This window comes from Cyanistes caeruleus, chromosome 1 (assembly GCF_971803275.1).
Source record: "Cyanistes caeruleus chromosome 1, bCyaCae1.hap1.1, whole genome shotgun sequence".
Taxonomy (NCBI): Eukaryota; Metazoa; Chordata; class Aves; order Passeriformes; family Paridae; genus Cyanistes; species Cyanistes caeruleus.
In genome coordinates this window covers 139,015,777-139,043,456 of record NC_141701.1, presented here as the reverse complement: position 1 = coordinate 139,043,456, position 27,680 = coordinate 139,015,777, and positions in this window count along the sequence as shown.

Below are 27,680 nucleotides of genomic sequence, written 5' to 3'. Positions count from 1 at the left end.
TGTTCACTAACAAGCCCTTACATAGTTTAATTCATCTTTTCAATATGATTTTATGATTGCTTATTCACAGGTTGGGGTTTTTTTTTAAATTTTGGTCATCTTCCAAGCTTTTTCATTTATCTCATATGTAAGCTACAAATGTTTTATATGGCTCAGATGCATTCACACAGTAGGTGCCCAAGGCAATGAAGTTTCATGACAAATGTAATAATTTCTGAATCAACTATACAATTGCTAAACTGAAGTTATATTTGCAAAATCTTTTGGGAAGTTTATTTCATTTTAAAAGCTTCATCTGTTTACCTGAATTATCTGCTTAATAAAGGATGCATTAAATGATGACAATTGTTTGGTTTTTTTCTCCTAAGCACATTTCATTCTAAGGAATCCTCAAATTACATTAAGAAAGGAATTTTCTTCATCCACTCTCAAAATTCAGTGTTGAAGGAGAATAACAATTTTTCAGTTTTGACCAAAAATGTCTGGAAACATGTGTTTTCCTAATAGAAAGTGTAATGGCTTTTGTTGTCTATGAATTGCAAACACAATTCCATTTTACAGAAGATCTTGCCTATGAAACATCACGTAATAGGCTTCCTAAAGCACAATTTTTCTGATTTGGAAGAGTAAGAGTAGGGTTAGTAGTCTCTTGCCAGTTTTCAACCTATAGTTCAAGGCAGTCTAGGTTTCTCAAACTTAACTTGCAGCACTAGAAAAGCTCCTCCAGTTTTTGAAGTGCCAGCTTAATGAATCATTCCCCACAAAATAGTTGCTTCTGACATTTCAGCCAAAGCCCTGCTGCTCTTGCAGGAGTCTATATGCTTTTATCTTGCACATTGGTCTGAGCTGCAAAAATGTTCCAGTTTGTCACATACTGTTCTGTACTGTCACTTAGAAATATGCTTGTGCTTGCTGAGTGAATATTGATAAGATACCTTGAGACTGTGATAAAAATGGGGCAAAAAGAAGATATCTTTCAAATTTGATAAATAAAGTCTTCAAAATAGTGATAAAAGACTTCTGAGAGTCCATTATTGAGAATGAATTCTCAGAGGTGTACATGAAGTTGGGGGCTTATTGTTTGGTCATGCTCTTTCAAAGGTTTAGGGCTTTTACTCTGTGTTCTAAGAAAAAGCTCTTTGAAGGTCATGTTTGAATTCAAAGCTGTACTTATTGTCTGTTTTTCCTTGCTATCTACATTACTGTTGCATATCGCATTTGGGAGCCCAATAGCTCCTGAAGGTAATATTTTCTAATTCCACTTATCCTACCCTCTGGTGTAGCATTTGTCAGTGCAGGTTTGTGTCTGCAGGTGTTGATAAGGTAGAAAAAGCTACCTGACTAACATTATTATATTGCTTATTTTTTCCTAGCTAGTTTGAAATGATTATCACTGCTGGACTATAGTCATGTGCTAAAAGATAGCCTGCCCTCCTTCTGCTATACCACCCTCAGTACTTTAAAGCAGAGGTAGCTGTTCAGACTACCTGGCTGTGAAAAATCCTACAGTAACAGAGTGGGAAGGAGGGAAGAGACTTTGAAGAGCAGAGATGGGGGAGGATCTGCTTTTCTCTGCAGGTGTTGTTCTACTCAAGGCTGTGGCTTCTTGTTCAGGTGTCTTAGTGGGCAATTAATCTCTTGCTGTTAGAGAGCAGCACTGAACAGAACCACTAAACTAGTGATGGTGATGGAGGTGATAGAAAAAGAAAGCAGCACTAAAAGTGAGCCATAAACCCCTCTGCAGTTGATTTTACTCTGAGGGATGTTGGATTCTGCACCCGCCATCCTCAGCAAGAGAAACATGTGGGTCCCCCAGCCCTGAGATGTACCCTGAGAGTGACACATCTGAGCTTGACAAAGGACCAGAGTGCCCTGCTGACTGGAAACAACCACACTTTGATTGCCATGTGATCTTAAACCCAGTGAGAGGTTAAAAAACTTACCTGTGTGCTTGAATCATAATAAAACAGGAGACATGCTCAGGAGCCTTTCTCAGCTGTACAGACAGCTCAGCTCCACTGCCTCTGCTGCAGCTCTCTGTGCCTTCCTCAGCAGAGCATCAGACCAGCTGCAGGCATAAATACAGCTTGGCATGTTCGACCAGACCTGCCTTTCAACACCTTCCATGTGACAAAACAATCCCTCTTTTTGTTTCTGTAATAGGAACAAGCACCCTAAAACATGTTTAGTTCTAATGGAGATAGTTACCTGAGTCTCTCAAATCCCCTTTTTCCCCAGGCTCAGTAATAACAGCACCGGGATCAAAACATAGGTAATAAGCTCCTTGGAGAAATAGCATGTACCTACATCATAGAAGAAAAGTTTGTGTAATTTCAGCATCTTTTGCCCCCCTATTTTTGTGTTGTCTTTTCATCTTTCTACTGTCTTAGCTTCAGGAGCTGATGCAAAATATTTTTGTGCATTTATCATGTGTGCCATCATGATAACCAGTGTACAAGTGCACAGGCTGGTAATTAGCCTCATGGGTTGTCAGCATATTCCATGAAAATCCCGTATTTCAGTCAGCCATGTGATTTACTCCAAACATTTCTAACAAAGATATCTAAAATGTTATCATTAGATGCATGCAAAATATGTGTCTGCAAGGACAAATAAATGAATGACATTTTTAGCAACCTACTTATATATGTTGGGCTTATTTTTTCTGCCTTAGTAACCATAAGAGGATAAAAATAGATTAATCATAATTCTGGTTTCACCAGGATCCTGTGAAGATTTGTTAGATAATGTGTGAAAGTAATAGAGAACTGTTTTCTGTGACTGTCTCACTCTAGGTTTGGAGGATGAACTAGTGAGCTTATTCTCAAATCCTCCTTACAGTTTGGGAATTATTATTCTCATTCACATGCCTAAATTCCAATTAAATCAAGATTTAATCACAGTTCATTGGCTCAGTGCTAAGCAAAGGCATCCAGTATGTTATCAGACAGTGCTTTAGATGTGGCACCTGTGAGAGTCCTTTTGGAGCAGCATCTGAGAGTGGGCACCCACCAAAGGTGCTAGACAGATCTGTGAGAGCAGTTCAGCTGAAATACCAAGGGAAAATTCAAACTCTAGCATTCTGCATAAAGCTGAAAGTGCCTGGCCTACTAAAGCTACCTACTTTGGAGCCAGAAAAGATTCCTGAGGCACCATGGCAGAGGCTCTGCACCTGGTCAGAAGCCCTGGCAAGAGAGGAGAGGCACTGTGCCTAAGCAACCGTGTAATGTGATAAGAGTGACCTTAAAAACCAGCCCTGCTGGGCTTGTACTGCACTCTTTTGAATAATTATGTCATTTCTCAGACCAGTTTGAGTGATTTGCTCTCCCAAGCATGAGGACAGTTTGTTTCCGCAACGTCCATGGCACAAAACAAAATCAAGCCATGAGCCATAGGCTAGACAGTCTTGGGACATAGAATAGAAGCTGACACCTTGCCTTCTTGCAACTTAAAAAAATACCTAAGCACAATACTAGCACAGTGGTTTTAAGCTCTCAAGGACATGGATATGGCTGGGAGCCCTTCTTGCCTCTAGGTTTCTTACTTGATACCCTCCTACAGGCAGGACAAGTATCCCTGGTTTCCTGTGGGGCCAGATGGGTCTTCGAATATACATCTGATTTCTGGAGAGGTTGCATGAGAAAATTAGGCTTATTTTGGCTTGTGGAGTTTATCTCACCTTTTTTATATCCTTGTGAAACAAGATAATTTCACTACCCTGCCTGTCCTGGGAGTCAGTGCTTGGAGAAGGAGTTATGCATATGGCCCTAAGCCTCTCAAGGTTATATCAGAAGTACATGGCAGGAACTGAAGCTACATCTGGTGAGCTTTGCTCCTGGCCTATGGATCCAGCAACCTACAGATTTGCTATTTAACTTTGGCTATGAATACAACATTCTGGTTTGTTTTCTGCAAGGATGCTTTTTTATGATGGCAGTTGAAATTGTAATTATTAGTTCTGAACTAAACTGGGCAGGGGAGAAGGAAATGCTGGGAAACACTATTTATTGTCAAAGATTTCTTGTCGGGTAATTCATGGTGGCAATTTATTCCATTTTGCTTTTTAAAATGTCCTCTTTGCTTGTACATTTAAATGCTATAATTTTAATTCTTGTTTTGGTAGCTTATTAAGTTTTTGATTTATGGTGAAGATTTTTAGAGTCCTGCTCCTCATTAATGTATCCAACATTTACACTCCTTGGAATAAGCACAGATATAAATAGAGGGTGTGTTCATTTAAGCAAGACCTGGAATTGTTTTTCATATTAATCATTACAATAATCAGCAGCTGATTAAATTATTGATCTTTCAGGATAAACAGTTCCTTTACAAGTCATGGAACTAGGAGTTCAAAGCTGATGGAGACACTTTTTTCATTAGTGTAAGATCTGACCCATGAATATAATATGCCCCATCTGCTGAATAATGGCCGTGTGCATATTATCAGTCTCTACGACATTTTGTTTCCAGAAATATGGAAATTATCTTTACTTTATGGCTATTCTAAAACCAGAATAATAATTTTCTTCTACCTGGTATGGCCATTAGTCATACATGTCTCTTATTTTAGCCGAATCTGTATTTCATAAGGTTGAAGGTCGATTTATTCCAAACATTCTTGGCAATATGTAAAAACCTCAAAGTGCATTGTTTTCATTTCTGAAAGAAAATGATGCATGACATATTTTTGTTAATGTATTGAACATATGTAGTACCTACTCTGTAAGAAAATGAACAAAATTAATAGCCTGTAGCTGTTTCTTTGAATTCAGAACTGACGCATGGGCAAAACATATGCACTTAATCTGTCAATATAAGCCATTAAGATTAACCTGTCCTGTACTTCATTTTCAGTGTACAGAGGTTTTCTGCTGTGATAAGGTAGGTGAATTATCATGTGGTACTATTCTGGCTCCCAGAAAATGTTATAGTGACTCAAATAATAGCAGCTTCTATTATATCATGACTTTCTGCTGTATTTTTACTGAAAATCTATGTAAACCCCGACTTTTTTCCCCCTGTATAAATATAGGCTGATAGAGTAAACCGCTATGGCCATGGCAATAACAGCAATCAGGGAGTGAAAATTTTGCATTACTATTTTAGGTCAGCCACAGTAATAAAAGTATTTCTCCACCCATTCAAACGATTCAGTTTTGAGACTTTTTAAAATGCTTTTTAAGTTATTTTATATACACTAAAATGGTCTACTTCTTCAATAAAGAGCTCTAGTTGGAGTAAGTTTAATCACTGGCTCAAGCTACTATTTTTTTTTGCTGCAATTACCACATTTGATAAACTGAATGTCTGATGATATGTTTTCCCCTTCTGCACCCACAAAATCTGCTTGTACTTTGAAATATTCCTTCACCTTCTGAAACTTGCTTAGAAAAAGTTTAACTTGCACTGGGGGTTGGAATATAAAAGCAAATTGATGCATTGATTTCCCCATTTCGTCACCTCTAGAGAACAATTCATAAAGCACGGAAGTTCTAACTAGTCAATCAATAGTTGCTACTTAAATCAGAGACACTGCAGATAGCCTGTTGTTATTAAAAGTGTTCTTCAGAAGATGATAATAAATGAAAAGAGAGGAACCAATTCAGCCAACTCAGAAGTGGAGTTCAAGATTGACACATCAAAGGAAGGGAAGCTGCACATGCAACTCATCCTTTTTTTTCCAGAGACAAATGGGAAAAACATATTTCCCTAAAAACTTTCCAAGTCTTAAGAACAGGGATAACCTGAAATAACAAAAAGTTTTCTGAAAAATCCCAACAACAGAATGACATGGAAGTCTCTGTCAGACCCCTGGGAGGTTGTTTGAACCCTCGACTTCCCAAACACAATCCAGAGGCCTGGGTCCTGTAATGCAGCCTGCTCTTGTATCAGACATCCTGATGCTCCCACAGCAGAGAGAGGTCAAAGTCTCAAGACTTAAGAGACTTCTCTGAACAGACAGACTGAGATGGGAGCCTCCAAGCAACCTCAGAGCCAGGTAGTTTGAGTTTTTGATGTTCCTGCATGATTTCTGGAATGTGGTGAGGAGATGTGGGAGTCAGCAGACAAGGTTTTCATTTCCCTGGAAAATTTTAAAGATTGTTATTTTATTCTGGATTAAATGTAGGGATTTGGCTTTAACTTTAAAAAAAAAAAAAATCATATGGAATGGGAATTTTAAGCTTTGAATATTTCAGCTATAAAAGATTTTGCAATACTCTTGCGAATGATGCAGCTGACAAATGTGTCCCTCCATGTGATGGCAATGAAGGAAACTAAAATTACAGCTCAAGATGCAGTTCTGGGTGTTCTTGTTATGAAGCTGAACTTTAGAGCTGCATATAATGCACACTTCAAATTAAGTTGATTAGACTGTTTATCAGCTTTTGGGAATTTGTTATTTTCCTACACCCATTATAAGGGCATATGTCTTGATCTTAATTGAGGACCTGAGAGCAGAGTGGGTGAGGTGTGATCTTGCTGCCTTTCAGCTGACAGCACTCGAGTTGCTCAGACACATGGGGTGGGACATGGGGGCTGTGGTGGGCACTGTGTGGGTGGAGACAGGAGGGACCACTGTAGAACAGCATGCCCTGAGCCAGACTGAAACAGTGGAGAAACCCCACTTTGCAGCAAAATTTAACTACTGCATGCATCAATTAACTATCTAATAATTAAAGAAGCATATGGTGAACATGTTAAAACTCATATGACAGAAAAACTTGCAAGTGCTGGGGACTGGAGGCACACATTTGTTGAGGCTCAACACTCAGTTGCCACCCTTGAGGCAAAACCAGTGCCACCCTTGAGGGACTCACAGTGTGACATGAGAAATTGTTTTGCATCCACAGCAGGTCACTGTGAAATAAGGTTGTGCCCTCAGGGGATTTCTCTTGGGTCCTGAGTACACTGCAACCCCAGAGCCTTCCTTACACAGCAGTGGTGCAGCCATGTGCCAGGACACCTGTGCCCTGACTGGGAACAGATCATGTTCTTTACAGTCACACCCTAAACACAAGGGTGGACTTTTCTCATATTGTTCCATCAGAAAGAATGGAGAAGCAAATGTCGTGGTTTTAAACCAGTAACTAAAAAACTACTTATTTTTTTGTTGTGAGATATGGATTAAAACAAGAGCAAAACAGGCTTAAGACTTAAAGGAATAAAGACAGTTTATTAACAAACTACAAGAATGAGAATACCAGAATAAACTTTCAGAAAACCTCCTTATCTTCTACATCTTAACTATTTCTCTGTACACATGACAACAAAGAGACAAATAACTTTAGGACTTTGGTGGTTAAAAACAGTCTTAATTCTTGCTACAGTCTTTCATCAGTCTTTGTAGAGAAACAGAAGTCTCTTTCTGTTAGCTTACGGAGTTTCTCACGAGAAAACTATTTTTTCATCATAGTTTTCTATTTCTCTAATGCCAGCTGCCCGGAAATCTGTCATTAGATCTTCTCCTCCCATTTCACATCTCCAAGGTGTGTATGGGTCACAGAGTTTAGGAATCTTATTTTTAAGGATAAGTTATTCAAAGGCAGAAGTCTTCTTCATTTGTCTCTGTGAGCCTTCCTGGAAAACAGTTTTCTCTTTGCCCCCAAAGCTTCAAAATCTTCACTCAACTCAATTCCAGCAACTCACAGTATCACAAGCACTCTCTCTCTCTTCTGCTCAAAAGTTACACTTTGAATATCTCATTCCTCCTAATACTCTTATCATGAATTAAAGGAGTCTTTTTATACTATTATTGTCCATCTCCATAGCTTTAACAGAAAGATATTTCAGCTGTAAAGCATCTCCTTATTCTCTCTTTCTTATTTAAACTTAACTCTTTTCTTCACTGTTTTTGGTGGTTCTGTGATGTCTCCTCTATGTTGATTGTCTCTCTCTCTCTGTCTTTCTGAGAAAAGGAGTAATCTGTATGTTTATCCAGGTAGTAAAAGAATTAAAAGCTTTAGGAAAACTGCAAGAGTTCATGGTGTTAAGTTTCAGTCTAGCAGCAAAAACTGAAAACCAAGCTCGGCTGGCCAGCGCTGCTTCTCTTCTCCCTCCCCCCCCCTCCACCCTGCGGCCCCCCTGGAGAGGGGGGGGAGGAGGCCAAGACAGAGCCTGCTACCTTGTCCGAAGCCGGAAACTAAAGAGAGCAAGAAAATTCTGTCTGTACTTTTTAAGGGGGTGTTTACAAGTTGAATTCACTTTTTAATAGTCAGATCTGCTGTCAATTCTTGAAAATGACCGATAATTGGTCAGGAGGGAAAAACTCCCATCAGCCACCAGCAGCTTCAACTTCCTCTCCCTCTAAGCTGTCTTAAAAGTAAAGCTACCCCATGACAGCCTGCATCTGTGCAAAAAGATCATCATTTAAATTCACTACCCAGTAATGTTTAAACAAATAGAACTGGGCTTGCTGTCTCTTTGTTCTTTAAAAAAAGGGAAAAACCTCTGTTAACCCATGGACAGCAATCTACAAAATGAGATTTGGTGTCTGAAGATATTTCTACACTTATTATTAGATTTAGAGACCTCCAGCTAGATCAGCACCCAGAGTCAGTGGTAGGGTCAGTGCTGTTCTGCTTATCCTGCTTAAGAAAATATTCTTTTTAGCTAATAAAGTTTTCTGAATCTGTGAGTCTTCCTGTATTGTTCATCTTGGTGCTCTTCTGTTGCATTTAAGCCATATCAGATTTACAGCAAGCTGCCATTGAGATGATACCCAGTGACCTATTTGCATTGGCCATCTCTCACATGCTGATGTAATGGTGCATGACCTATCAGCAGAACATTCAAAAATGGAAGATTGATTGGGCTAAGTGTTAATTGTTCTATTAAAGGAGAGAAGAAATGCCGCACACCCTCCTTCTCTTAACCCCAAGTCTGACCCTGATACTATCTGTCACGACTCAAAATATCTTTCCTACTTCCACACCTGTACAATTAACCCTAAATAATTACAGTCTCTAATGGACCCAACATGTCAGGTTAAAATCAGATTCTCCAAAGAGATTTGATAGAGTGGGTTGAGGTAATTCTGTTCCAGTGTGGCAAATGAAACATACATTACTATTAGAAGATATGAGATGATGCTGATCATTTATAAGGTCCCTCATTCTGAGAGAAGTGGAGATAATATATCACCAGGAATAAGGACAGTGTGGTAACACTTTTGATGTGAAAAACATATTTTAAAGCATGAGTGTGAGACAGAAAAACTGCCTAGCTTAAAAACCTGATGTATTGTTACTAGACAGTCCTTTGAGAAAAATTTACCCTCAAAATGAGATAGTCTTATAATATGCCCACATTTCTCCTGCAGTGGGTAGATAAACACCAGGTGTATGACTCTGCACAGTAAAACATCAAAACCAATGTCACAAACAGCAGCAATTTTATGAAGCACAATGAGCTGACTGTCAGCAATTTTTAATTCAGTTTCTAAAGTGTTGTTTCTTGTCATGCTAAGCCTTGCAAGACATCTGTGGGATAATAAACAGCCCAGCAGTACTACCAGGAATGGTGTAGAATAGCACCATCTAAACCACAGATACTTTCCAAAGTAAGACAAAGATATGCAGAAAATGGATGATAGTTAGCCTGAGTCTAGTATTCATGTCAAACAGGAGATTTGTTCTATTGCAAAACAGAGCTGCTTGCATGGCAGCCTTCTCTGGATTGGCTTGGTGACTTTTGCTGAGCAGCAGTAGGCACAGGCACCAAAGGCAAGGGAATTACTCTGATAACAATGCAAAGCTGCATGAAGGGACAGAATATACCAAAGGGGACTAAAGGGGAAACTGTAAATGGTTGATGGGAGAGCTGGCATCAAAAAGGAACATGTAGCTGGAGTTCATATTGTATAAATTTCATCTCCTCTGCAGTAACTCCCTCTTAAGTAATTTAAGGCTTTCACAAAATTGTCTCACAGAACTACAACATCACTTGGTAAAGGGCAGATGTAGACAACTGTCAGCCACTCCTGAAAGCAAGAATAACTGGTGCATTTTTCAGCTCCTAAATTACTTGCTGGAATCTCATGATTTTTAATAGATGTCAAAAATTCTCATAGGTGTAGTTGACCACATAAAAGAATCCTGGCATCAATGGTCATCAGTGTGCATCAGCTTCCTTTGAAATAATGTCAACACAAACTAAAATTCCTCTCTAAGAATATGGTGGGGTGTAATAGAGACACAAGTAATTTGAAAAGACCATTTATCTTAGAATAGCACGTACTTTACCTTTAAACCAGTATCCAATTTGCTAAACTTTTCAAGGGAAAAAGATTTGGGAACATGACTCATATTTTAGTTTGGCATATTTTTGGCATATTTTATTTGGGAAAATTTTATTTTGACATATGTTGGTGTATGATAGAGCTAGTTTGTAGCAGTGCCTAGTGTGTGTCCTTTTTTCAAACTGAATACCTAAGGTCTAGGTCTTATAAAACCTCCAGTGTAAGTGAAATAGAAATAACATGAAACTGCTCACAAAAGTAGTCAAGTCTTAGTCACTGCTGAAACAGTGTGATGGGGAAAAGAATTTTTCAGGAGAACAAAACTTTATAGATACTTAAAGAATTCAAGAATACGAATCCCACTGTCTGACAGTGGCACAGTTTCTTCTACACTCAATGACCCAATTTGCAGAAGTATTTTGAAATCTAAAATTTAGATAAGCACCTCCTGCCATTTCAAAAAGCACCCATTACGCTGCCACTGAAATCTGCATCTTTAAGTGAAAAATTACCTTTGAAAACATGTCTGAAGCTGCTTTGGAAAGGATTACACTCTTGCCAGTTAGGTGTTTGAAAACTTTACAAGATGATATATCACAAAAGCCAGGAAAGCAAACAAGCCTTCCAGTGCCTCCCAAAAATTAAAATAAAACATTATCCCTCAGCTCTTTAAACTCACTGATTAAAAGCACACTACATTCAGATCAAGTTTAAATGTGTCTCTTTTTAGGCTGATAGTGTCTCTTTAAGGTAAGTACTTTCAAATGGAACAACTGCCAATTTATGGAAATTTTAATACTTAACAACCTTGACAATGTCCTTTTGATTAGCCTGTGAAAATGAAGTTGCTTTTGATAGGAAAGTTCATTCAGTTATTTAAAATCTCTACATATTATGCTGAACAGTCTGAATATCAGCAATCTGTCATTGCAAAAATTTGGTAGCATATGCAATTTTGTACCAAAATTCAACTATAAGAAGTGAAGATCTAAGTTGTCTTCTTTCTTAGGCTGCTCTGAAAGATGCTTATAGCCAAGTAACATTTTTCTTTTGTGCTGCATACAAAAAAAAGATTAAATAGAAAAAGAAATGTCGTATTTAGTTTGAATCACACATGATGACCTGTTGCTAGAAGTGAAGAATTCAGCAGGTGTAAGAATATGAATGTAATTTTATCATCTCAGAATCATGTGTTCCATTAGTTCCAATAATTTTAATCAAAGTTAACCAGGTGAGAAAGTTACTGCATATGGAACATAATAGGTAGTTATCCATAATTTGGTCAAAATAAATGACAGATAATGATAGAGACATGATATAAGACTGGGATAAGTTCTTAAGATCAGACCTCTTTAACAAGTAAAGAAGTGGCTGGTAGATATAAAGACATGATGTCTGATGTTAAAATAAACCCAAGGACCATGTTCTGCCTTCACAAAGCTATTTTTTTTTCCACAACTGCATTTAATGCCTAAAATCTGATCTTTTGTTGGCTTGCCTGCCCAGGAGCTACTTTAGGGATATTTTGACCTTGTCAGGACCAGGGAAATGAATGTTGAGTGACTAAGAGAGAAGAGGATTTTTAGTCTGACATTTTGGGTTTTGCTGCTTCTTTACTGACCTCACTGATGACGCAGCTGCCTTGTTTGAGTAAGTGGTAGCAGATTGCAGACTAAGATCTAGCCCTATTAAAGGAGCATTTTGGAATATTATGGCTGGGATTGACACAGTATGGGTATTTCCTTCTGCTTTTAGTCCTCTAGCACTTCTCTCCCTACTACACTATTTTTTAAAACTCAAAATCAGGTCCTTGAGCAGTGTTTCAGCACCCTGAAAGAGAGGATACATTATTTCCTTGCAGTGTATAAAGAGCTTTGATAAAGCTCCTATTCTCGGTATGTATTAGGATGAAACTCTCATGCCCATTGCTGTTAACCCAGCATCTCCCTTTTTTCTCCTTTCATTTTAGCAGGAGAGCTGATTCTGTGTCCTGAGTAATTACCACAGACTGCTTCACTCTCACTTTCTCACTCTTCTACTCTATTCCTGCCTGTCACTTCTTAGCTGACTTCCTTCCCTTAGTCATTTTCTGCCCCTGGTGTCCCCTCTCTGTCCCATGGCTGTGGGCACTGCTGGCATCACTGCCAGGGGGACCAAGGGGCAAGAGAGGCAGGGGAGGGATCTTAGAGCTGGAGCTGAGCTGGGGTTGTGTCTCTCTCTGGGTAAATTACGCCTCATTCACTTGCACAGAGAGCCACCAGAGGAAGAAGGCAAGTGAGAAACAATGAAGTTGTGGGCTACGGGACTGGTTTTGCCATTTTTGGCACAAGAATGTCTTGAAATGCATAAAAATTTAATAAAGAGAGTGATTAACAGCAACAGCAGCAGAAACAGATAGATCCAAATGCCTAATGGATGTGGAGCATCCTCATTAAGATCTTGTTTTATCTCCTGACCTGGGTCCAAAGCACGTTGGTAGAACAAATAGGTGTTACAAGTGCTAGAACTAATGTTATTGATAAGACTGACATGCTGATCCTTATCAAACACTCTTCATTCATGATCTCTTTTTTTCTAAATTCATCGTGTTATTTTCAATTTTTTTTTTCAATTTAGACTTAAAGAGCTACTTTACTCATGACTGATAATATGTCAAAGTTAGAAGTGTTTTGTACAGTGGTTATAATTTTATTGCTTATCCAATAGTAGCTTAAGTTATGTTAAAACAACAAATGCATCATTTATAATGGAAAAAAGGATGCTTCTTAGGAAAATGGAGGCATTAAGATTATCAAGTCCTCAGGGTCTTTTTTGAAGAAAATATGAATGAGGGAAAACAATGAATTGTATTAGAGGCCCGACTGAAATGTTAAATATAATTTCTACTGCCATGAACACCATAAAATGAAACTATGTGCTTATCTGCCCAGAATATATAGCTCTTTTCTGAATAATATTTTCATGGGGAATAAAAGTAGAAACAGTCACAATGCAAATTCCGTCTTACATTTTTAAAAAGTGACTTATGATTGCACCATTTAAAATGGGAATTTTACACTGGACAGAATAAAGCATAGTTAGTTTTTTAATAGGGATGTATTCTTTAATCTGGATTAAAAAAAGCTAAAAGGAGAGTACAAAAAATTAAATTCCCTCTGAAGGCAAACAGAATTTCAAACTGAAACAAATCATTAAAAATAAAGACAAAAATAATGGTCCACATGTAAAGCCCTGGTGCAGAGAGTTAACTGTGCATTCAGCTGAGCACGTTTATCCTGCTCTGCTGAGACAGACTGGTAGGGTAGAAGATTTTCAGCATTTGTTCATTTAAAGATAAGGATAACTCTGTGCACAGAGCACTGCACGCAGAATGCAAAGAGACTCCCTTCAAAGTCTGCTCAAGTCAGTAAACAGACTTCTTCAGCTTTATAAGAATTCTTGCCCATCCTCTTGTAATTCCACAGGCAAACTCTGCCAAGGCAGCTACTTCTAATTTCTGTTAAATGAATGATGTCTTATTCAACTCAGACTGATAAATAATTCTTTCAATTATGGGTCTGAGCTTGCTATCTCACAGAGTCTGATGCCTTTGGTTTAAGAATCAACATTATGACTCATCTGAATTATGTTACAGCAAAAAACCTTATTTGGTTGACACAGATTTTTTCTATCAAAATGAAGCACAAAGTAGCTGTACCCCTGATTTTTCTCTCTCCATCACTCATTTTCTTGTGCACATTCTTAATACAGAAGGTGACTTTCTGAGAACTCTATGTCTTTCTAAAGCTCAAAAGTGACACATGACCTTACTTGTCTTTCATTATTTCCTTTACAGAATTTTTTATTCAAATATTTTCCAAAAGTTGTGCTCACAAAATAAATATACAAATATCAATAGTTATCATTAAGGCAATCCTTTCAGTTTGGGGGAAAATATGTTTAGGATCTGAGAAAACAAAGTGGAATATATTGGTTTTTGCCTGTAGCTTTGGAAACTTGAAAGTCCCATTATCCTAAGAATTAAATTGGCTTACTCTAGTGCATACAGATGGCAATGCCTTGTGCTAGGTACAGATGCCATTTTTTTTTTCTTTTTGTCCTCAAAGGAGAGAAGGAAAAGTCTAGTTTGTCCACCTGCAAAAAATAGTGAGATTTCTTAACATAAAGGTGAGTGTCTGGATTTATTCTACTTAGTCCCATATGCATACTTTGATACATTTTTTTGCAAATTTAATAATAATTTTGACAGAGTTATTCCTCAATTGACATTTCTTGGATGGAAAACAAATTTAAAATGTGATGACTGCTGAAATGGTAAAGATGTAGCTGCTGAATCCTGTGGTCAACAAAGATTATTGGCAAAGAAACATGGCATAACTATTTTTGAAGCACACCTACTCCTAATTTAAACAAAAAAAAAAAGGAAACACTCTAATCTTCATTAGGCAATCTTTGAGAAGTCTAATGCATAAGAAGAGAAATCTTCAGTTCATTGACTATTCATGCAAATATATTTCTAACTTGGTTTTTTTGTGCATGACAGTCAGTGATTCTGCTTAAATTGCTATTTTCTGCTCTCAAGGCAAACAGCACTATTTTCAGGCTCAACATTGACTGCAAAAACTTCTTATGAATAAAAAATTCAGGCTTTCAACTCTGATACCCACAGCCTTTGTTTCCAGTGAAGATGTGTAGGCTACAGTAAGCATTCATTGGGATGTTCAAGGAAAGCACGAGGTTCTAAATATCTGTGAATAACTGCTGACAAAACTGCACAATCAAGTGAAATTTCTGGGATGTCTCTCCCAGTTTTAATAACATAAACATTCATTATCCAGTTAGGTGGAGTGTGACTGAGGTGAAGGTGCTTGTTTTTAGAAAATGTGAGTAATTGAGTAACTAGATCATAAATTGTAGTAAGACATTGGTCACATGAAACATTGAACTATTCCAAATATAAGCTGGTTTTGTAATATGTACATATACAGCTTTATTTACATGAAACTTACACAATCCTTATACAAGAAGGATGACCTTATTCTGGCTTGGTTCATGTAGGATAATTGGATGATTGTTTCTTTGTTAGAAAACTTTGGAGTCATTCAATACATGTGATTCCCTGGAAGAAAAACAGCTTAAAGAAATAGCAAAGACTTTGCAGAAAGCCCAAAAAACCAAAAGAAACTAAATTTCTGAATGTTGAATAAGAACAGCCACCATTTTTATCAAACTCTGATAAGTGCTAAAATGAGTCCCATGAATTGTCTTAGTTGTGGCATCTGCAGATTTTCTGTCTGGTTAAAGTTTAGTCAAAATTCCATACTTTGAAAGAGGACTTTGGAGGACAAAATGTAAGAGGAACATTTTAATTGTCATTGGTCCTAGAGAAAACAGCAATCCTGAAGATCATATTTTTTAGGATTCTAATTAAGAGACTTTTTTCAACAGTATGGTTTCAGTCAGATTTGAAAACAATTTTTGTATTTTCTTCTTCCTTCTTAAGTGCATACTCATACTTCCTGCATGTTGTGAATGAATAAAACAACCCACAAACAAAGGTTACACTCTGCTCTTAAATCCTTCCGGTCCCTAGACATTTCTGACTGATGGAAATTGGATGTAGAGGCAAGGCAAACTTCTCTGGCTAAATGCTTCTGAATAGGATGATGGTCTGCTGCTACATAAATCCTGTGTGCTGTCAGATCCCTGGAGCATTCTTTGTTCTGGCCTTGGAGAGATTTCTTGTCAGCCCACCAGACAGTAAGAAGAAAACTGCAGTTGATTCTGTCAGAACATCACACTAAATGAAGAAAGTGATGATTCTCCCTACATGTACATTCAAACTTCTTTTTCAGAGTTACCCCTGGTTCTAGCTCAGTTAAAAAAGGCTGAAGATCAAAAAGAATTTGCCTTTTAATTATCCAAATGTTCTTTTCAGAGAACAGCTACCAGTGCAATTTCCTTGAACAACATATATTTTTTCTCAGAAGATATTGCAGACAGGGAGAATATAGGCCAGATGGGGAAGAGGAAAAGGTGGTAAAAGGAATAGAAATATTATACAATAATTCTTCTAAGTCTTTCCTTTCTGATGTGCTGTGTTGTAATCATACACAACTCATGCTACTTACCACTTGAAACTGCAAGCAGGAGAGGTTAAACAGTGAGCAGTTACTGAGGAAGCAGGAGGGGTGATAAAGCTTGTTGATGGGGCTGTTACTCAGGGTAGTAGAAATGACAGCCCACATGGACAAAGTGTCGCAGAAGGACCTCACGATACCGAACGATTAGACAATAAAATGGCACAAGAATTCAATGTAGTTGAATGTTGAAGTGATGGACAAAAGAAAAAAATCGACCTTCACCTGTAAAATTATGAACGCTGAAGAATTCAGGAATGAAATTGTGGGGTATGAGCTCAGTGTTCATTAGCAGTAAAACCAAATCTAGTGTTAACAAATACTAGGAAAAATATAAAAAAAAATCCCAGAAAATATTACTTCACTGTAGAAATTAATTTTTCATCTGCTCCTTGAATAATATGCACAATCTCAGCTCCCCCATTTAAGTTTAACCAAGTATCCAATCCATGTAACACTTTGGCAACCAAGCCACCTCAGATTGACTCTGACAAATGTGTATAAAATCGCAAGAGGAATAGAAAAGGTGGGCATGGATCTCTTGCAGCACAAGCACTAGGAGAGCACCTATACCTACAAGTTAGTAGTTGAAAAGTTCAACAGAAAAGAGGAGAAGGTCTCCATGGCATGTACGTAAGCTATGGAATTTCTTGCCACAGGATATTGCAGATGATAAAAGTTTATGGAGTTCAAAAAGCAACTACAAAAATATATAGTGAGAGGGCTAGTAAGTTTAAAGACATCATCTGCTAAGGAAGCTGTGTATTCCAAATTGCTGGATTGTATTTTGGGCAAGTGTCACTTCGTGCTGCCTCATTGTTACACTACTAGATAAAAGATGCTGAGTGAGATAAACCATCAGCCTGGTTCAGCACAAGTGTTTTTACGCTCTCTTATGACACAGGAAGGGTTGTGGAGGTGGAAAAGATGAAGCCCAAACTCTGCTGAAACAAAAACTCTCCACACTCTTCAGCAAGATTGTGGAACAAATGTCATTCCAAGGCTCTTTTTACAAAAAGGCATCATTCAAGTATATATATATTTGCAACTGAAGTGTACATAGGGTGGTAAACACAGTTTTACATATAGGTTTTAAGTCTCCCAAGGAGATGTATTGATTGATCACATTTTAGAGATGGAGAGGAAGCGTGCAAACACTGGCATAGTGGTACTTTGATTCGGTGACCTAAACTCAGGATTGCAACTTGCAACACCTTTGTTTCTATTTTTGGGGAAGCCAGGGCCATGCTGTGAGACGTGGTCAGGTCAGGTCATTGGAAATATTTGCTGTTGAATGAGGGATATTGATTTGATTTCACTGAGAAGAAAGGCATTTGTGGGAACATTTATCTGTAACTACAGTTTATTGCTTCTGTTTTGTCCATTAGGATGCTCTCTGCTTTCTTTCTTGATGTTAATTTACTGCATCTCAGTGAATCTAAAGTATGAGTTTTTTTCTGGCATTTTAGCAAGTAAAATGTGATTCTGAGAACTCTGAGAAAAATCATGACCTAACCTTTCCCAACGTAATGATAATAATGATACCATTTACAGGAAAAAATTGCTTTAAATTGGTTAGAAAACACTTATGTTAAAAGACACCTTACCAACATGAGGGAAGAAAATGCAGAGTACATTTTCATAGTTAATTTTGGTTAAATAGGCTAATGAATGTTTTCTGCATAGCAGCCAAGATTGCCATGTGGCTGCAATCGCTGCTGGGAGCAAATGCTGCTTGTTTTTCCTTTTCAGTTTGTTCTTGGATCCTGTGCCTGGCTTTATATGGATCCTGTGCATGGCATCAACAAATTAAAAAATGACTTGTCTGATGCCTGAGAAACAGCTCCTAATAGGGTGCCATGTGTCTGGCCTATTCAGGATGTGGATTTGCATTCCCTTCACAGATTTTTGCATGCCATTTTCTGTGTTTGAGCACTGAGCTAGAGCACAACATCCACATAATCCATCCCAGTAGGTTTTGGGTTCTGAACAAAAAGTTCTGGGGTGAGAATAAAACCTGGAAGTACCCAAAGCACCAAGCCTTGCCTCAAGCTGGTTACTGTGCAGAAGTTAAGCTTGGAGCAGACCAAGAGATGCACAAACCAACCATGATTGTACCAGAATCTGTGTCAAACCCTCTGTTTTCAGCATTAAAGGATTGGTTCTACTTATTCTTAAACCTTTAGGCATGAGATTTACCCTTTCCTTCATTCTTTGTAGATACCTGTTTACAGTCCAAAGTCCTTCTGAAACCTTGAGTTTTGCTTAGAATAAGGTTGTCAGAGAAATAATTTCTCAACTCTTTTCCTTTGTCTCCTCCTTGATGCCCTGCAGGAACTCTTCAGTCATGTTTTTTGTGACTTTTCTCTGTAATTGTCAGTGATAATAACTTTTTATGTTTTTTAAGAAAAAAGGAATCTGGTCTTTATAATCAACTGACAGCAGGAACTGGGGTTTCCAAAAAAGCATCAGAGATGGTTAGATTCATGATAAAAGTCTGCCTCAGGAGATCTGCTTTCATCTTTTTCTCGCTCCATCTTTTTCCTTGCTTACAGGTTGCAGCAGTGAAGCCCCAGATAAGCCTCAAATAGCACTAAAAAAAAAAAAAAAAAAAAAAAGACTTGGAAACTCACCCATTGTGACTGCAAATAATACTATTGGAGTGGCAGCAGATTTTCTGATTTTCTGTTCTTGTAGAGATTTCAGATTTGAGCTGTCCCGCAACAGAAGCTACCCATGGTGTGAAGTGGACTTTGGTCTGAAACTGCAGTGGCTGTAATTAAACTTAATTGAAACCATGTCTGTGAGACAGAGGGACAAATGTCTTTAGGAGCATCACTACAGCTGCATCACCTCTGAGTAGAAACCACATTAGCAAGGGGAAAATAAAACCCAATATAAGGTACTGTGGGTAAGCTAGTGCTGTGTAATGCCCCAGATTGTACTGTAGGAAGAATTTATGGCAGAACTATAAAGGTGTTAGATTTTTTTATAAGTATTAAAAGCTGTAAGGATGAATAGTAGTTTTAAATATATGTATTTCCTTTCTGTTAGTCCTTTACAAGTTATTTCACTGTATTTTTATTGCTTATATCTAGCCACAGGGGAAAGCTGATTAAGGGGTCTAATTTTTCCTTATCTCCTATATGCACTGCTTGACCTTCCTGTTTGAGTGTATTGGGTATTTCCAGCTGAGTTCTATTATGAAATCCAGATTTTGTTCTGGAAATATGTAGTTTCAAATGAAATACAAGAGAAACACAGGTGGATTTCTGATAGCAACATGCTTGAGTTCTTGCCAGCTCATCTTATGGGCTTCCAGAGGCTTCAAAGCAACTGTGTTGTGCAGAGTTTGTCATTTTGACAAAATCTGTCATGTGGTGCTCTGAGGCTGGATTTTCTGTGAGTCTGCAGAGTCCCCACCATACACACATGAACCAGGAGCTTTGGATCAGCTTTCCAGATAAGATCTGAAGTCTAGGCTCATCTTCCTTTTCAGCTGAGATTCTTCAGCATGTAGTGGTTCCTAACATGAACTGGGGATCTCAGGAGCCCCATGAGCACCACCTCTGCATCACTGCTGCTCTCCCATGCCAACCTGACAGTCAACAACCAAGCTCAAAGCTGCTGTGTTGCCCATCGACCTTTTGATATTTTTACGACCAGTGGGAAAAGATGAAACTGGGAATGACAGGTAGATTCTAGCACACTGTGAAGGATTACTGTGATGAACTGGGGAAAGGCAAACCTTGCTGCTGTAGTGTCCTTCCTCTGCAGCACACAGCCTGGAAAACCTGAGGACTTCAGCTCTGTTTTTCACTCCTGCAACACTGTGTTTGGCAGACTTGTAGGTTCCTCTCTGAGCCAGCCATCTCATGGCTTCAAATCCATTGCTGTGGAAGAGCAGGCAGCAGTTTTCCAAACTCAGCTGTAAATTGCAGCACTCCTATAACTTCCTGCAGTCAAAAGAGCCATGCCAGGTACCTCACAGCTTGTGCTTCTTCCAAATGTTGTTGTGGGTGTCTCAGATGGTACTGGGCACATATGGTTGTGCTGCAGAATTCCTCGTCATTTTCTTTCAATGGAATGTTTTAATCCTTTCAAGCAGAATCTTATTACAATTAATTTTCAACAGCAATTTCTACTTAACATTTCATTCTGAAATGAAAGGCTGTGTTACTTGGAATGTCAGAATTCTTTGTAAAATAGAAACAGTTAATTTAGACCAGGTCAGCACTGGCATTTGAAGAGACCTGGATCTCTTCTGGCTCCCTCAGCTCTCTGCTGATAGAATCTCCCAGATTGGCTTCTCCCAGAAAAACCCCGAGAATACTGATGCTCACAAAAACTGTTTCATACTCATTTAATCTAGTTCCTTGTATAAGACACTTCACAAATTATTGTAATATTGCCATTACTAGTCAGAAATATTATATCTAATTATGCTAACACTGCAGCATTGGCTTCACTGATGAGATCAGATTCTATCTGATCCATTTGAATTCTTTTCCTTCCCAGGCTGTTATTTCAGCATGAAAATTCTCACCAGCTCAGTCTTCTTTTTGTTGTCCCCTTGCCAATCACTTCCACTCTGTTGTTGCTCACTCCTATTCTATAATGTATATTTATAAAATGCACATAAGGTCTCCAGTTGTGTAAATATTTGGTTTGTTTAAATGCAAGTTACAACCACTGCGTTCTTCCTTGTTCCTATTTGTTTGTGTCATCTTTGTCACTTACAGGAGTAATTAGACTCCAAAATTTTCAGGAAAGGGAACACATTTTCTGGCTTGGCACAGTGAACCCCAAAATGAACCAAGACCAGGAGGCATTGCTATAACATAAATAAATAATAACAGCTCTAAAAATCTTTTCATCACCTTAATGGCTATGTGATCTCTGTGCATTTTTCTGATCACTGTAAGTAGTTGTAGAAAGCATTGTGATAACGTCAATAGAAGCATGGTATGGTAATGTAAAATTAATGAGCTAGATGGTAATCTTTTTAAGCAAATCGTGTTCTGTAATACAGCACACCCTCTCAATTAGTCTGTTCTCAGGAGCCAAGGAATCAGTGTATTGTGTGTCAAGTGCAGGGTAAAATTGTCTTCGCTGCTCAGGAAGATCAGTGCAGCTGATAGCCAAAGTGAATAACCTCATATGGAACATAACCTTGCAGTGGAGAGCATTACAGAGGGGATCTGTGGGACTTTCATGTTTTTAATGTCCTACAAGTATCTGTTAGTAAAGAGAAGGAGACTTCAGTGACTTTTGATATGAAAACCAAATTAAGGAAGCTGGGCTGTAGTCTTCTGAAAGCCTTTACTCTCCCAGAGCACTGATCAAGTCATTAATGAAAGGTATGACTAGCAGGGGGGGCAAAGGTCTGTTTCATACTTTCCATGGCTATTGCCTCTCAAATCATCAAGACTAAGATTCGGAATTTTTTACCTGGTGCAATTGGTCTCTCTCCATAATAAACACTAGGAAGCATGGTATCGGGTAGAAAAGGTATGTGATGTGCAGTCATGGCAACTGACCTCCCAGTCTGGAGGGAAAAGTTCTCTGGTGGAGGGAAGCCTGGGGGTTGTACAGCGCTGACAAGGAATAAGATTATGTTGCTTTATCTGATACTTGCTGAACACCAAGCAGAGTTTCCTTCAGTTCTGCCTCTGCTGCCTTTTTTGCCTGTGCATGGTGTGCTCTGGGCAACACACAGGTATCATCAACACAGAGGAGCTGAAAGCTGATAGATGAAACTCACTGCAGTAGCAGTGATACAAAGAATATATTTGATCCTATAGTTCACGCAGAGAAATGTCCAGATTTTTTAATGAGCTCCATGGGAATTTGATTAAAGATTTTCAGGCTGGGTTCGTTATTTGTGATGAAGGACTAGTGAAGAAATTCATTAACAGAACAATTTCTGGAGGCTAGGACTTAAATTTGGTTTACATCATGAGAGAGATTAATTTCATCTCAAACTATAGCTCAGTGGACATTAATCTATATTACAGTTCTGCAGCCAGTGAAAGTAGAAATTCGTGTTTGGGATCAAAATCTGACAATATAGCCAGTTGTGAGTCAAACAAGAACTAGTACAAAATTTTTTTGACTTTCAGAAAATTGTAATCAGATATTGATTTACTGAAAATTTTGACTCAACACAATAAAACCAATTTAGAAATGTAGATCATCTTGTGCTTTATTTTATAAACCAACTTTAAACATGTCCTGATTTGTTTGAAGGCTAGGCTAGGTTACAGAAATAAGAGGCTGATGTTGACTGTAAAGGAAGATGAAGCTTGTCTTCTATTTCAAGCTGCTGCATGCTACAGTCTCACTCTATCTCTTGTGGAAGAAACATCTCTACAATGTCAAAATAGTAATCATGGCAGACTAATATTAAAAGTGTATCAACCCTGATTTTTCATTCCATGTGGCTAACCTCTCAAAAAAATAATAAATGCTTTCTTTATTTGCCACAGAGACCAAAATAATATTTTATGTTTCTTCTTATGTTTTTATTGTATTTAGTTGTAATTTTACTGCAGCGACTTTACTTGGAGAATATCCTGTATTGGTCATTTGGCAATGGCCTTCAATTCATTTTGAAAAGCAGGCATCACTTTCTATCTTAAGCAATTGTAGTCTACAGTATTAATGGTGTCTTCATTAATGTAGTTCACTTTATGAAAAATCTACTGGATTTTATTTTATTTTATTTTATTTTATTTTATTTTATTTTATTTTATTTTATTTTATTTTATTTTATTTTATTTTATTTTTTAACATTGTTAGAGAGTCTACTTTCACTCAGGTCTTCAGCAGTGGCTAAAGAGTGATTTATTATATACAGAAAAGTTATTGACAACTTCAATTACAAAAATCTCCCTTTGTTCAAATGGCAAAACATAATCCTGGAAAATTTCTTACCTCTTTGGGTTTTGTCTGAAAGTTAATTTATCAGTTGGCACACTGCTGGGTCCAAACCTGCTTTAAATGAAGTAAGTGGGAATTTTGCCACTGGTTTTGATGGGAGCAGGTGCACGCCCCTAATGAGGTGTGCAATGGAAACAGTGTACACACAAAAAACCTGGACACAGTCAGCATGAGAAACATTGAATAAGAAGAAGGATTTCTCAGAATCCCAAAGCACGTGAGCAGTGTGTTGCAGTGACATTTAAGCATTGACAGGAAAAGTGAAGAGATCAAATGAAAGAATTGAATAGACAAAAAGATACTGTCACACTGGAACAATTCACCTCATGCTTGGAAAAGTTTATAGAAACCTTGAATAGAGAGGGAAAGGGCATCATGATAAATGGGAACACCTAAGCCACATTAGATCAGCTGATAACACTGTCATCTTTGCCAAAATCCCTGAAGACCTTGAAGCACTGATGAGAGAATTAATCATGAAAAATAGGCTTGAGCAATTAGGATAGGAAGAGTTGAGCTGTCCCCAGTAAAACTTGACCCCAACCTTCAACCTGTACTGAAATCAAGTATGACCCAAACCTTTGCTGAAGTATGAAAAAGGGCAAAGGGAGTTTTTTTCACCTCATTATTCCTCATTTCATTCACTGTACTCAGTATAGGGTGCTGTGGGTAATCTCAGACTGGTATCAACTAAAATAGCAGCAGAGCAGTGAGACATTCTAGCTTTATCAGCCAGCATTGCATCCTCAGTAATTAGCCCTGCTTCCCAGTGGCAAGGAAGGGCAAATTAATGATGCTGAGTGCTGTGACAACTAATCCTGAGGAAGCTACTGTGTGAACCAAGTGAGACACTGGCTTTGTGCTGGGCTGCTCTGTGGGGATCAGATCCCGTGGTGTTAACTGGGTGAGCTCAGCACAGTGAGATCCAGCCCACAGCAGGAGGTGTGCATCCTGTATGTGCCAGCACACTGCAGGACAGCCTGTGCTTGAAGAAACTTCATGGGACCTCATGCTCAGGAGAAGGAGTGATAAAGTAGGAAGACCGTGGCCACCTTCATGCTGCGATCTTAATGCAAGTTATGTGCTTTGGGCTCGGGTGAGATGTGTGATAAGACAGGCTAAAGACAGGGGAAAAGAAATAGAGGCTGGCTGATGGCTCTGTTTCTCCTGTTGATTGGCACAACATTTATTTCCTGGTTGTGATGGAAGAACCAGACTTGTTTTACCCGAAGGTGCTAATACTCATGTGATGAGTGCAAGGACTACTCACATCCTGAGTCCCTGGCTGTCTGAAGCAAGAGTGGGTGTTTGCACTGTCAGAGCCAGGCTGTGCCTGGGGAAAAACAGAGGCGTTCTTTGGTCTGGGCTTGGAAGAGTTTTTTCAGACCTTTGATGGTCTGTTAGTTCTGGTTTGTTTGTTGGTTTTCTTTATTTCACTAATGTCACTCTGAGTCTGGATAGCATCCTTGAGGGGCATCTTTGCTGGACATAGCTACTGCTCACTTATCCACTTTGAGTGTTTTATCTTGGCCACAAGTTGAAGCACATATAATGAGGAAAGGAACACCACTCATTATTTGTCTTCTGCATTGGCAGAGTTACATGGGTGAAGGCAGATGCGGATCTCTGGGGATGATGCAGCTATTGTGGTAGGAAATTTTTCCAGTCAGATATTTGAATGAGATCTGAGAGATGAATGTAATTTGTCTCTAGTTTTATTTTTAGTGATTTCACTTTTCTGGCTTAAGTATTTCATTACCTTTTATTGTCAAGATTTATTACCAGCACTGTTGTGAAATGCAGCCAGTTCCAGTCCTCCAACTCGTTCTTCCTAAACTTAATTTTTGTCAATGAAATAGCTTCCTGTAAAACATCTAATTGTTGGCTTTTTGGCAGATTACATCCATGAGCTTTTTTAAAACTGACTCAGGCCAGCACCAATTAAGTGGCTGGTGCCAAGTTCCTCAGTTGCTGATGGAATAAATGAGAATTTCAGTTGTTTCAGAGCTGACTGGTTTTGGACTGTGAAAACTTAAGAACATACAGTTCCTATTTCCTTGCTACAGTATCAGTATTTGTGTTCCTATACCTCCATTTTTTGACAATTTTAATACATTTGTTGACACAGCTTTCCTGTTGGGTAGAAAATGTTGTTATCATAATCATTATCAATAGTTTTCAATTGGGAAAACAGAACCCCAAGAAACGATAGTGGTGTTTATATTACAGAATACATCACATGCAGGAGAAGACACGACCTTTCCTGGAGGGGACAGTTGTTTATACAGGAGTGCTTTTTTTTGAGGAACTTTTCATTGGATCTCTCATGGGATAGGCTAGACTGAAAAGGGGGAATTCCATGCTTTATGTTTGCATTTGTACCAGAAGATTTTGTTAATAAAAGATCCATGGAGGAAATCATAACTCTCTAGCCAAAATGCCTTGCCCAGGCTGTTGTATCTGGGATGGGGAATGAGTCACATCTTATGTGAGAATCCCTAGAGGTGACCCCTTTCCCCCATAGCCCTGCTGAACTGGGACTTCCCTTGTTGCAGGCAAAAAATGTCTGCAAATGCAATTACTAAAAGCATTCTTTTCTTGAAAGCAGTGCCTTCCACTAAGTAACATTTGGGTACAAAATACCAGTAGGAACATTTTTGTCTTCCTCTTCAAAAATACAGCAATTCCAGGCTCTCTGTATTTGGTTTTTAGCAGCTGGTATGTGCTTCTCCTGTTCATGTTCTTTCAAAGTATGAAACACACCACACTGACTAAAGGTAGGCTGTGATGAACACCTTCAGTCCAAACACACAGAGCTGCTCTGTAATGGACTAAAACGTCACATACCTATAACCTTAGGGAAGGTTCAGCTCCTTAACTATGTCTAAAATTTATTGTTCAAACTTGAATTTAACCTAAACTTTAAATTATTCTCTACTCTAAAGGAAAAGAGTAAAGAATCAACAAGTAAGGGAAAACATATGGGTTTTACTTTAGCAGTGACTTACTAAAAATATAAATTTTGGGCAGCTATTTTCTTTGTTTATGTGTGAAATATCATCTAATTCTTTCATGAAGCCTCATTTAAAATTTTTATTTTCCTTTAGATTTATTCTCCTCCCCCCACCCCCGCCAATATACAAATAAAAATGTTAAGAAGTGAAGTTTGACTTCTGTGTTTCTGACTTTTCTTTAAAAGTCATGGAGCTGTCAGGATGATGAGTTATTGCTTGTCAATAAAGTAACTATTGATCATAATCTTCCAAAATTCATCCTTCATATGTGTGTAAAACAGAATATGCTGTGAACTGCAGAACAGAATTAATTACTTTGTCCCCAAGGGAAGAGAAGATAATTACCAAATAACATTTCTATCAAAGCTGTAGCTAAGTCCTGAGTATTACGTGAAGCAAATTCCACACTCCTACAAAATGAATAAACTTGTTGGTACTTTCACACAAATTAAGCCTTGTAACATTTCAGTAAAAATCCCATTAGGAATGTCCTCATTTTTATAATTAATTTGAATTTCTTTAAGGACAAAGGAAAAATAAATCTTGGAAAGAGTAAGCATATATTCAGAAGTCTTGTGTTTTCCTGGGGATATTTTCAACACACTGGGTTTATGTTATTTTTTAAGGATTCTTTTATCACTTGTTGATCAATATAATTTTAAAGTCTTTCATATTGCTGAGGTCTGTACTGGGATTGTTGAAATATAAATTTTGGAAATCAGTAGTGTAGTGAAAGGATAATTTATGCTTTGCACTAATTCCCTCCTGCCTATTGACATAAATTACAGCTTTGAGAGAAGGAGATGCCTGAAGCTCTCATTATTTTATGTACAGCTTGAGCTCAAAGAGCAGAGGAGATTTTGCAGCTGAGATTTTGCAACTAACGTTTTGCAGGATGTCCAAACTATTTTCCTGAAACTTATACTGCCCTCCAGAATCCAGTAGAGATGACTTTGAACAAATGCTGCACCGGGAATAATTCCTGCAAAGGCAATTCTCTGTTTCAGAATGCAGAACTTTTTATTGGAAGAAGTTAAATTATTTATTGGAAATAAACTACCCAGCAAATGGAGCTTTTTTGCCTTGTTTGCAAGTTAAGATCTGATTCTGGATCCCATTAATGTATTTGTTATTCAGAAGTCTTTTCCAATAAAATGAAATATCCCACTGTGCAATCTGTCTACTGGCTGTTTGTGGTGGAGAGCCACATGGCACAATTACTGCCTAACTACAACTCACTGAACAGGGGTGTAAATGCATTTCCCAAATCACCTACCTCAACATGCTCAAAGTGAAGTCAGACCTCTTGTCCAGAAGGAAACTTCACTCACAACTTCAGAAGTCGGC